This window comes from Telmatherina bonti (assembly GCF_933228915.1).
Source record: "Telmatherina bonti genome assembly, chromosome: 1".
Classification (NCBI taxonomy): domain Eukaryota; kingdom Metazoa; phylum Chordata; class Actinopteri; order Atheriniformes; family Telmatherinidae; genus Telmatherina; species Telmatherina bonti.
In genome coordinates, this window is record NC_136619.1 from 25,871,896 (window position 1) to 25,884,955 (window position 13,060).

A 13,060-nucleotide genomic window follows, 5' to 3' on the forward strand; every position below is an offset into this window, starting at 1 on the left:
GTCTCGAAGCCTGAGCAATCTGAGATGGACCGATACAAGGTGGAAAAGTGTATGTGATAAGTCCACATTTTAAATTCTCTTGGAAATCATGGATTGATGAACAAGACTAGCCTGCCTGCAGTCCAGACCGGTTTCCCACTGAAAATGTGTGGTGCATTATGAAGCACCAGATCCTGAAGTTGTACATCAACCAAAAATGGGAAAGAATTCCACCTACAAAGCTTAAGTAATGAGTATCCTCAGCTGCCAAACATTGAGTGTTGTTAAAAGGAAAGGTGATGTAACACAGTGGTAAACATGACCCTGTCTCAGCTTTTTTGGAACATGTCGCAGGCATTAAGTTCAAATTAGTGAATAGTTAAAAAAAAAAAGTTGATCAGTCTGAACACACAATATTTAGTCTTTAGAGTGTAGGCTATTCAATCAAATATGAATATGAAATAAGGATTTGCAAGACATTGTTTTCTGTTTTTATTTACATTTTACACAACATTCCAACTTCATTAATGAGGTTGTAATAGAATGAAATCATAATTTTTCTTCCCATTTGTCCTCAGGAGAAGTGTTGGCCTCCGACATTGTACAATACCTCAACACACTTACAGCTCAAAATGCAGAGCCGGACAGAGTGACCACTCTGCGACAGATGCTTGATCCAAACCATCAGGACCGACACGTGAGCAGAGAGACTTTCCACTCCACCATGAAGGAGTGGATTGCCCTGTGCAGCCAGGACAGGTTGGAAGTCAGTCACCTGTCTGGGACAGCTTATTTAAATGGTAGACTGTTACTGTTTGGTTCAGACTCCTGGATAAAAATCACAATGGAGACAAAGTTCTTAGTAGTAATAGTAGAATTTTTTGTCCTTACAGGCCTGGATTCATCATTTTCTGAAAGTAAAGCAGCTTTATCAGAGGATCTCCAGTGTTGCTGGTTAGTTATTTCACTCCTTCACTCGCTGTGTGTGTTTGCATCATGTGATCGGTTTTGCATCATATTTAACCAGCATTGTGTTTGATTTAGTGATGGACGAGACCTGGCAGATACAGTGTCTGAATTGAAGCATTCTCATCGCGTGCTGAGCAGGCAGAACAGCAGCCTGTTGAGGATGTTGGCTCAGTGTGAAGACGTAAACATGCAGCTCAGTCTGGACATCACTGAGCTGCAAGCAAAGCTGGACAGGTGAAGGATGATTATGCTATTTCCTCACATTCATCTTTTTTATTCCTCAAAATAATTACATCATTATCTGGCCTAAAATTATAATATAATATAAGTTGTGACTCAAAATATAATGAAAAACATTACTGCCAATAAGTATCAAATGTAAATGTTATCTATAACAATATAATAAGAATTTTATGATATGAAAAAGAGCAGGAAAAACAAAATTTAACAGAAATGGTTTGGAAATTGGACATTTTTTGGCTGCTCATCAGATAACAAGAACATAATCAGAGTCAAATGTTTGGATAAAACAATGATGAAAATGTAGTCATATAAAATTCATTTTGTAAATCACACATAGCCATTAGTGATTACAGTAGAACCTTTTAATACTATTTATATTTATGCTTTGCAAAGACTATTTTCATCTTGTGTTATTTAGACTAAATTGTTTCCATTTTGTTCATAAAGTTCTGTTTTATTCAGTCTATTTATTCAGTCATTTTCTTAAGCGCTTAGTCCAATCAAGGGTTGCGGAGAGGTGGAGCCGATCCCGGTAATCATCGGGGGAAAGGTGGGGTTCATCACAGGTCCAACACAGAGAGACAAACAACCATTCATGCTCACACTCACTTCCACGGACAATTTAGAGTAACCAGTTAACTTAACAAGCTTGTCTTTGGACAGCTGTAAGCTGGAGTACCCAGAAAGAACCAACACATACATGGGGAGAACATGCAAACTCCACCATGCAGGTCTTGTTGTATTTGTATTTTGTGTTAATTAGGTGTTTTCTGTTTTATGTAATGTATTTTCTCCATTTTGTTACTGCTGCCTGTTTACCCACCAAGATACAAATGAGCTTTTTCATAACTCTGATGCAATCATGTAATTGCACACTGTCCCTCCCAAGCAGTAAATACTCATATTATACGAAAGCATGAAGAGTAAGACAGTGTTCACTATTTTCTACCAGGAGCCCAGTGGTAAGAAATAGTTATAACAGTATACAATTTTAAAACCTCTGGAAACATCATATTTTAATACTCACATGAATCCACAGCGTCACTTCTTCTCCTAAAAATGTAGACGGTCTACGTACAGTAGTGCAGTAACTTATTTGGTGGGCACAAGATTTTTGTCAGGAGGCTAGTCCATTTTGTAAAGCTGAAAATGTAGAAAAAGGACAAAAATACCTCTTATTTGGCTTATATTATCATGACATTATTGCTAACAATGATTTCTCGATAAAGTGAGTCATTTGTTTTCAAATTCACTGAAATAATTGCTTTTAGTTTGATCTAGAAATGTTATTTTTTTCAAATACATGGAACAGCACTATAGCTGCTTTTCCTATTTCTTTGCCACGTTGGATATGACAAAAAGTTTTGCAGCAAGTTGGTGGAATGAAGAAGCTCTCATATTGTGTGTGTGTGTGTATGTGTGTGCACCTGCAGAGCTCAGTGCTCAGTAGTGAGAGCCAGATCTTTGGCAGAGGAACTGGAAGAGACTCATCAAGTGTTGATGGAGGTTCAAGAGAAAGCCAGTCACTCTCAGAGCATCTTCAACAAATTGGTACATTAAACACGCATCCGTCTCCTACAGAAACAATCTTCAAAGTTTAATTTGTTTGTTTTGTAATCTGATTACATGTAAAAAAAAACATTTCAGAATAAAGAGGTTGGATGTTTGAAGATTCAAATTACAAGGCTTGAAGATAAGGTAATATTAGATTACCTTTTACTATTAGATGTTAAATATTAGATTAAATCATGCATATTTACTTCAGAACCCTAAAGCTGGTGGTCTTAGATTCTCCTCTCATCCACTCAGAATGAAAAACTCACCTTTGAAAGGATATGTGCTGAAGACAGCCTTAACAAACTGAGGAGGGCCAACACAGAATTAAAGGTAGGACCAGCTCAACGTGGTTCTCTTTAAAGTATGAATGCATACCGCTGTTGAATGTCTACTTCTGTATGTTTACAGGCTGAACTTGAGGAAACCCTGGTTTTGTTGATGCTGAGAGAAAGAGAAATAAATAAGGTCAGATTGTTGCAACTGTGAAGAAGAATATCTGTTCAGGGATTAATTTTTGTGTTTTTTACTTTCAAATGTTGCGGTTCAGAGAGAAATGGTCATGGACAAGATGAAGAACTCTCATGTGGAAAGTCACAAAATGATCGGGGTACGTTTCAGTGTTTATTATTCCCCCTGGAGGGCAGTTTGATTTGAAGCCAAATTATATAAACCTTAAACTAGACAATTAAAATGACCTTTTAAACCAAACTGTTCTGTATTGCAACAGGATATTTCTGCATTCTGATGGAGACAAAGCAAACTCCATGTAAAGCATCGTAGGATGATGCATTAATCTTACTGCACCATATGCACGTTTTCTGTTTGGCAGACAGTGACTCATAGCAATAGATAAAACAAATGCAATAAATTAATCAAAAAGGAATAAAGCATTTTTTTTTTTTTAAAATTTTTACAAAATATTTGCATTGAAACTCTTAAGCCAATGATAAAAATGCATATCCTGGTTTTTTTTTTTTTTTTTTTTTTTTACACAGTTCAGGTGCAGGATGTAGGAATTAGTGATCATCTCCTGTCACTTGAGGCTATGATACATGCACTGCAACTCATGACATAAACATGTGCTGAAATGTAGTGTGGTCACACGACCACTGACGTTGGAAGCAGTTGACTGATGTCCAAAGCAGCTGAGACTACCTGACAGCTTATAATTTTGAAGGAAAAATTTTACATTACATTATAGGAATGAATGAGTGGGTCACGGGGAATCTATCCCTATTTAGTGGTGTTTGTGCGACTTTTTTTTGACATAGTAAGCTGGTATTGGAAAAAAAAAAAAACTAGAGAAATGTCATAAAATTAGCAATTCAAACCCTACAACCACTTACACAGCCCCTGTCCTGTTTGTTGAGTAAGCCCTCTTTTCCTACATACCTACTGAAATAAAAACACATTTAGCCAAAGTGTGTAAACATGCCGATTAAGAACATTGTAAAATGTAATTGATGGCATTGATGAAGGAAATACACATCTCAATTTGACTTTATTTGATTAACCATAAATCAGGAGCAAGTTAGCAATTAATGAGTAAAGATCAGGTGCTGAAAAACAGGAATTGAATAAGACACAATAAACAGCGAAAAAACAAGAACAACAAAAAGAACAGTGACTAAGATAATGTGCCGCTTTTGATAACTTTGGCATAAATTTGTGTATAAAACTGACGTTCAGTTAAATGTACAGTGTGTAAGAGTTAGTGACATCTAGTGGTAAAGATGGGCAAAACTTTTCCATACATAAACATGTTTTTATCACTACAATCAGATCGTGTGGCCTCAGGTGCAGCAATATGTGCACTACAGGTAACTACTTTGATCTACTACGTCGCTTTCATGGCAATCCTAAACGGTGCAATGCCTTTTAAACAAAACTGCTGCTTGGGGCTCAGATTGTTCTCGCTTCATTGCTTGTATGTCCAATCAGAAACAGTAAAAAAATTACAGCTGCCATGTAGGTGGATCCACTGCAACTAAAAAATAAATGGCCCTTTATGAGAGAATTAAAACATACACATTATTTGAGTGAATTGATTAGATACCTATAGAAACGGTTTGATTTAGTTGCTCATTGCACCTTTGAAGCAACAAGAAGAGAACATAATTAACTGATTAACTTGAAGAGATCCTTTTCGATAAAGCTGATTGGGAGTCTTGTTTGGCATGTAATCTGGTGTAAAAGCAGGAAGCATCATGTTGACTTGTCAAACGTCAGACACCGTTATCCTGCAATTTGTCTCGATGTTGCAGGAGCTGCAGTCTGACCTGATGAAGTTACAGGAACATTCACACCACGTTCTCATGAGGTATTGTTCAATAAATATCCCTGCTGTATAAATGGACACTCCTTTGTAAAGGACAGTTGTTTATCCATTAATAGTCTCTATATTTGTGTCCTGTGTGATACTTTGAACTGAAAATGGAGGGCAAGGGTTCAGATCAGATACTTCAGCTTTTGTCTCTTGTATTATTAGAACTTTCTAAACACTCCAGGCAACGTTTCAGATTTTAATTCACAGAATATAAAAAAATTGCACAACTTCCTAAATATTTCTGAGGCACATTGTATTCTGTTGACAGGTACAACAGATACTGTGTTGGCCCTCGGGCGCTATCCAGCTTGGATCCACCAAACCATCACTCTTTGCAAAGCGAGATGCAAGAAATGCAGCAGGTTGGCATCACTTTCTGTTTGTCTACAACACGGAACCTGTGTTTCTAATAGTTCATGATTTCTTTTTGTGCTTCAGCATCACAGAGTTCTGGAGGAAAAAAGTGTCCACACACACAGTGAGGATGTTCAGAGCATCATTCAGAGAATCAGGAAAGTGGAAACACCTCATAGTCAGCACAACAAATGTCTTGGGATGGTGAGGATACACTGCACAGAGGAACATATTAACTACAGCTCATCCAATAACATGTATGCTTGTCACTCTCTTGTGACTTTACTTTCACAAAGGAGCCAGCTACTGCACAGGAGAGGTCTTTTCCTCACTGCCGCCAGCAACAGGCAAGCATCAAACAGCAGCTTGTCAGTGTGTATGTGACTTTTTATCTCCCTTTCTCCTGTTATGGTAACAGAATGCATATGGTTGATGTTAGTGTCTGTTCTAAGAAGCTAAGCTAATAAAAAGGGTGTCTGGTTTTGACAGTGTATTTATGGGCATCTCTGTTACGCAACCCACAAGAGTTACTGTCTTCTTTGTGGGAGACTCCATCAGGGATAAGTGCAGTTTTAGTACCCCTTGGTAACTGCATAACAGTGTGTAAAGGGGATGTTGATAAAACTGTAGCGGTGTGTTCAGGCTGCAGGAGCTCGAGCCGCATAAGTGTGTGTGGGAGGAGAAAGGTGAGAAGGTGGAAGAAGATTTGGGAGCGTGGGAGACAGGCATGGGGAGTCAGAATCAGATTCAAGAGGCCAAGAAAGTGGCTGTGGTGAACTGGTGGAGAGCCCACAGCGTGGCGGGGGTGAAGCCCCACACTAAAGAAATGAAGTTCATCCATGAGCTTTCTGAGACACGAACGGAGTCCCTGCAGGCAGAGCAGACCATCAGTGATACGAGGGAGCGTGCCTGCCACCTTCAAACCTCTTTAACATCTGAACAAGAGTGTATTGAACTCAAACACACCAGCAAAGTTCTTCACATTGACAAGGACAACAACACAGCAGTGGAGAAGGGAGTGAAGGAGCAGAGGGATGCATCAGTCTTTATAGAGCCTGACCAGACAGCCTCAGAGCAAGAAGAACCCGAGTTGCAGGTGACCACAGACGGGCTTCTAGCAACCCTGAGGAGGATGGAAGCTATGGTCAGCAGCGCCCTGGAGACTGCCGAGCTGGTAAGGCAGAGCGAGCAGAGGGTGAGCCAGGTGAGAGAGAGGATGGAAAGCATCAGTCAGAAGGTGGAGGAGGCTTTGGGCCAAGCGGGCGACACTGATGAACAGCTGAACGCTCTGGAGGCCGGGATCATGACAAACAACCGGACTCAGGTTTGTCTCTGTTAGACATTTTGAAATTTCCTTGCAGAAATGTAACTTTATTTACACTTCCATAAAACTAAAATCCACATAGATACACGTAAAAATGTCACATATATATACATTTAAAATCCAAAGCATCGTTATCAGAGGTGTCCAAAATCCTCCAGTCAGTGATGGAAAATATGTAGCTTTGGAGAACCTAAAGCATCACGCAGAAAAAAAGATGCATCTACCAAATTTAAAATAGACACACTTGAGAATGTGTGTGTATGTGTGTGTGAGTATTAATAATACTATAGACATTTTAAAAAAAAGACATAATGTAAAATTGTTTGTATATTGATTGATTTTGTAAGAGAGGGAGTGCACAAAGTTTCCCTCCATCCAATGCTGCCATGAGCAGTTTATCTCTTGTTTATTTTGGGGGTGTTGTAGTGCAGTCAGATCGATCACAGAATTATTTTTACTCAACTTTATCTCTTGGAAATCTTTTGTTTCAACCACTAACAGAATCACTGTATTATACGACACTTTCATCATTTCCATTCTGTTCATGTGTCTTACCTATGAGTATTGATTGTTCTTGTGCGAACACCAGTGATCCAGACCTAACTCTGTTCTGTTTGTTCCGACTTAAAGTCTCCAGTTCTCAGTCTGCCAGCTGATCCTGGTTTTATTGATGATGATGATGATGAATCTGACAAGAGAGACAGCGCTGATCATCATCTTCTGGCTCGTGTATTCCCAGAAGTCCTGGAGCCTCCACAGTTAGCCATGAATGGTATGGTGACTGCATCACAGAAAAACCCTCTCAGTGTTATTCTGGTAATGGGGTACACACACACACACACACACACACACACACACACACAGGCAGTGATTAATTAAAGCTGCTTCCTTCTTTAAAGGCAATACCTCAGAAAGTCTAAAAATAGACAGTGCAGATATTTACATTGCACACATCAGCTGGTACAGAGGAGGGTGGCTTTCCCATATTTCTTAGTATCAACATGTTGCAAGAGGTTTTTTGGCCAAAGGGTCATTTTTGTTCCATCTCTTCAGGAAGAGGTCATGTCAAGTATTTCTACATTCTCCCTCCCTTAAAAAAAAGAAGAAAAGTAGAGTCCTGATGGCTTGTGGAGCAAAGTCTAACATTTGATTGTTTATTTGTGATATGGAAAACATTTCTAAGCTTGTCTAAGTTGCTGTGAACCAGCCAGAGGTCTCAGAGTGGTGCGTTATAGTTACAAAGAACAGGCAAAAGTCATCTCGGTGTCTGGTTGTTTGTTTGTATTCCAGCTTTCAGTCCAAAGTTTACAGTCTGCTGCTCCATGTTGATGTCGGCTTGCTTTTGCTTAGCAAATGAAGCTGCAAATACACATGCAGAATGAACAATGCAGACCTTGTCATTACAATTGTAAAAGTAGCTCTCAGTGCTTTTTATACAACTGAGTGACTGATATTGTAAGGAAGGTTTTCTTCTCTCCACACCTTGGCCTCTATGTCACAGTAAACTATTACAATGTCGTAGGCTAATTCCAGTTTTCCAGTTTTTATTTAATGGTCCTGCCTGCTGAGTCTGATTTTCTACATACTGTAATCAGCAGCATGCAAAGTCATTTTTGTTATTAAACATTTAACAGTAAAAACCATTTATCAGAAAGAACATTTAGTCCAAATCTGCACCAGACGTACAGACTTATATAAAAAATGTAAAAAAAAAACCAAAAAAACTGCTCTAATTTTCTGTCCAGATGTGTTTGTTCAAGATGCAGCAGAGAAAAAAAAACTGCATCAAATTATTATACCAAATATGTTAAATGATTACATGGTCCTTGACCTTCTTTTCTAATACATACTACTTTAATACATACTAAAATATTAAACTTCATTAGAGAATATGACAACCTTTAAACTAATTCACCAAATATCACAAACAGATGAATGAACAAGATGCTTAAGAACCTGTGCACATAAACAGTGCTTATTGTACAGGTGGTGCATTTATAAACAACAAAGGGGATCATTTTAAAGGAAAAATATTAGAGGACCAGAGATCTGTCCAGTTGTTGCTTTAGAGCATCCATTGTTCTAATACTGAAGCTTAACCTTTTTTTTTCTAAAGTAATCAAAAAGTGAAAAAATCAAGACACAAAATCATTGTAAGACAAATTAAATATATTTAAAACAATATACAAGACAAGATGTCCTCTTACAATTTAACATTGACAAAACAGTTTGAAGGCCCAAGGAACACAAGAAAGCCTATTTCAGGTTTTTTATTTCCAGATCCTGGCAGATTCTATTTTCTAAAATCCCTTATTTCCCTTCAAGGACTTCATCCAGTTCTCCATGCCTGGTAAACCTTGAAAGGGAGAAATCTAGTAGCATCACTAACCAACAGAAATGTTAAGCTCTTAAGTGCCTGTCAGTGACGTGGTGCTGCTCTTACCGTCTTTGTATTTTGGATGCCATCTAGAGACCAACAGAGTGCTCTGCCTCCATTAGGGCTTTTACTGTCTTCCTTGTGCTAATAAAACACTGATTAGCTGTTAGATAAACTTCAAAGCACAGAACTGTAACATTACTGAGCCATACCTTTGTTTTTACTATTTATAGCTGTTTAAAAGAAAACCCATTCATATTGGGCGATGTGTAAAGATACTCAGAGGACTGAGTCTAAATAATTTAGATTAGAAATGGAACTCTAATGGTGTGTGTGTTTAGTATGTGTGTGTGTATGCACACATAGAACTATAAAGGTTTTGTTCTTTTGAAGGGAAACCTGTAAATGAAAGAAAAGTGGAAATGACAGAAAAACCATTGCTGGAAAGTTAATTGATCAGACTGAACGTTTGATTGGTTCAAAAGTCAAATCACCATGCATGTCTTTGCTTCATCATCCCATGTAAACAACTCTGGTTTATTTGTAGCTCTTTAATTACCCTACAAGTGAATCATTTGCTCTTGATCTGTAATGGTTCTCAGTTTAATATCCAGGAGTTACTGGTATTTAGTCCCATGCTTGTTACCATAATACAAACCTTCTCCTGAGAGCCCCTGAAGCAGACGACAAGAGCTTTCAACCAGCGGATCAAGCACCTTGTGTGCTTCAGATGGTTGCCAGGTTATTGTTGCCCCTAGTTATAAAAGTGGGGTGGGTGGGATACTTCCTGAAACAAGAGGTGCATTCGGATGAATACCACACAGTGACAATCAATCTCACAGCGCAGAGAACTAAATACATTTCTACAATCTTTGTTTCACCTTCCTGCTTTTTAAACTCACACAAACACTGAACTTTCTACTTCTACATCTGTCTTTTTGCTGTTTTTTTTTTTCTTAACTGTCCCATAACATTTGCATTGCACATGATTTCCTGTTAAATGCAAATCAACTGTGTTCACTCTCTGCCTGTGCCCTGGCTCTAACAGGTCCTGCAGCAGGACGAGGCAGCTGCAGAGAGGTAAGACTTCCTTTTTTCATGTCTGAAAAGTCTTATGACAATTACGAGGCAGATTACACATTGTGTGTTTTGTGGAGCTCTTATAGTATCTTGAATTGGCCTGTGTACCCATTGATCTAGTGCTTGTGTTAGGGGGAAATGCAGGTGCTTAACTTGACTTGGTGGTGATTTAAAGCTACTCGTTGACTGTACTGTATAATACTGTGTAATAGTTGCTATTTCCTGATAGCTGTAGCGATAGTGACTAGTTATCTATTGTGGCACCATTTTTTTGTATTATAGAAAGTAAAGGGACTTTATTAAATCAGCTCAGAATGTTGTGTGTTTGTGTGTGTCTGTGTTTTTTGTTTGTTTGATTTAAACAACTTACAGCTTTTGAATAGCAATTTCTTGTACAAGGGGCTATTCATGGGGCTTTTAAGTTTACTTCCATGAGTGTCCAACAGTTTTTCTGAGTGCCACTCTTCCCTACACTCAACAGAACATGTTAATATCACCATAACCTCTATTTACACAGTTCTATCATCTTTCTAGCTGACAGATTCAATCATGACTGCTTCCATAAAAGTATGTAATATGGCAGCCATTGTTTCATCGATGCAGGAAAGTGTCTGACCAGGCAATAGCTGCACTGATACCCAACAAAAATCCTTCCAAAATATTTTTAGTTGTTTTCTTTAATCATTTTTATTCATCTATTTATTTTTGTAAACTATTCTTTGAAGATTTTATGCTGAAAGTGTAACTGATGAGTACTGATACAGACTGAAATTGCTATAGGTGTCACGGTGGCTGTAGGGATGTGGACCCAAATGCAGGAGTTGGGAAGCCGGTATGCAGAAATCAGACATCACTTTAATCCAAGACAAAGTGAGGGCCAAAACCAACAAATGAACCAGCAACACAAGACAGAAAGTGAGGGGTATAAATACACAGAACACAATGAGACAGGTGAAGTAATTAACAAAATGAAACCAGGTGAACTCAATAACAGGAAATCAATGAAGCTAAACAAGAACCGAGGGAACTAAACAGGAAAACTACAAAATAAAACAGGAACCCTGAAAACAAAGCAAAGGGAAAAACCCAAATCATGACAGTACCCTCCCCACAAGGGCCGGCCACCGGACGGCCCAAAAAGTTCAGAGTCCAGAGACGGGTGGGAGGAGGGGGCCCGGAGGAGGGACCAAGGGAAAAAACAAAGTCCAGGGGCACAAGTCCAGGGGAAGAGTCCAAACGGCCCAGCTCAGGAAACAGTCTGGGGCAGCCTCGGCTCTGGAGGACGGCCGGGAGGCCCAGACGACGGGGGCCGCCTCGGCTCTGGATCCCTCACGTTGGACACCGGAGGCGGAGGAGAAGGAGCGACCTCCTCGCCGGACACCGGAGGCGGGGGAGAAGGAGCGATCTCCTCCTCGGACACAGGGGCTGGCGCTGGGGCCGGTGGGGGAGCGTCCCAACCTGGGACCCCCTCGGGAACTCGGGACAAAAGAGGAGCGTCCCAACCTGGGACCCCCTCGGGAACTCGGGACAAAAGAGGAGCGTCCCAACCTGGGACCCCCTCGGGAACTCGGGACAAAAGAGGAGCGTCCCAACCTGGGACCCCCTCGGGAACTCGGGACAAAAGAGGAGCGTCCCAACCTGGGACCCCCTCGGGAACTTGGGACAAAAGAGGAGCGTCCCAACCTGGGACCCCCTCGGGAACTCGGGACAAAAGAGGAGCGCCCCAACCTGGGACCCCCTCGGGAACTCGGGACAGAGGAGGAGCGTCCCAACCTGGGACCCCCTCGGGAACTCGGGACAGAGGAGGAGCGTCCCAACCTGGGACCCCCTCGGGAACTCGGGACAGAGGAGGAGCGTCCCAACCTGGGACCCCCTCGGGAACTCGGGACAGAGGAGGAGCGCCCCAACCTGGGACCCCCTCGGGAACTCGGGACAGAGGGGGAGCGTCCCAACCTGGGACCCCCTCGGGAACTCGGGACAGAGGGGGAGTGTCCCGTCCTGGGACCCCCTCGGGAACATGGAGCAAGGGAGGAGCGTCCCAACCTGGGACCCCCTCGGGAACATGGAGCAAGGGAGGAGCGTCCCAACCTGGGACCCCCTCGGGAACTCGGGACAAAAGAGGAGCGTCCCACCCTGGGACCTCCTCGGGAACTCGGGACAGAGGAAGAGCGTCCCAACCTGGGACCCCCTCGGGAACTCGGGACAAAAGAGGAGCGTCCCAACCTGGGACCCCCTCGGGAACTCGGGACAAAAGAGGAGCGTCCCAACCTGGGACCCCCTCGGGAACTCGGGACAAAAGAGGAGCGTCCCAACCTGGGACCCCCTCGGGAACTCGGGACAAAAGAGGAGCGTCCCAACCTGGGACCCCCTCGGGAACTCGGGACAAAAGAGGAGCGTCCCACCCTGGGACCCCCTCGGGAACTCGGGACAAAAGAGGAGCGTCCCAACCTGGGACCCCCTCGGGAACTCGGGACAAAAGAGGAGCGTCCCAACCTGGGACCCCCTCGGGAACTCGGGACAAAAGAGGAGCGTCCCAACCTGGGACCCCCTCGGGAACTCGGGACAAAAGAGGAGCGTCCCAACCTGGGACCCCCTCGGGAACTCGGGACAAAAGAGGAGCGTCCCAACCTGGGACCCCCTCGGGAACTCGGGACAAAAGAGGAGCGTCCCAACCTGGGACCCCCTCGGGAACTCGGGACAAAAGAGGAGCGTCCCAACCTGGGACCCCCTCGGGAACTCGGGACAAAAGAGGAGCGTCCCAACCTGGGACCCCCTCGGGAACTCGGGACAAAAGAGGAGCGTCCCAACCTGGGACCCCCTCGGGAACTCGGGACAGAGGAGGAGCGTCCCA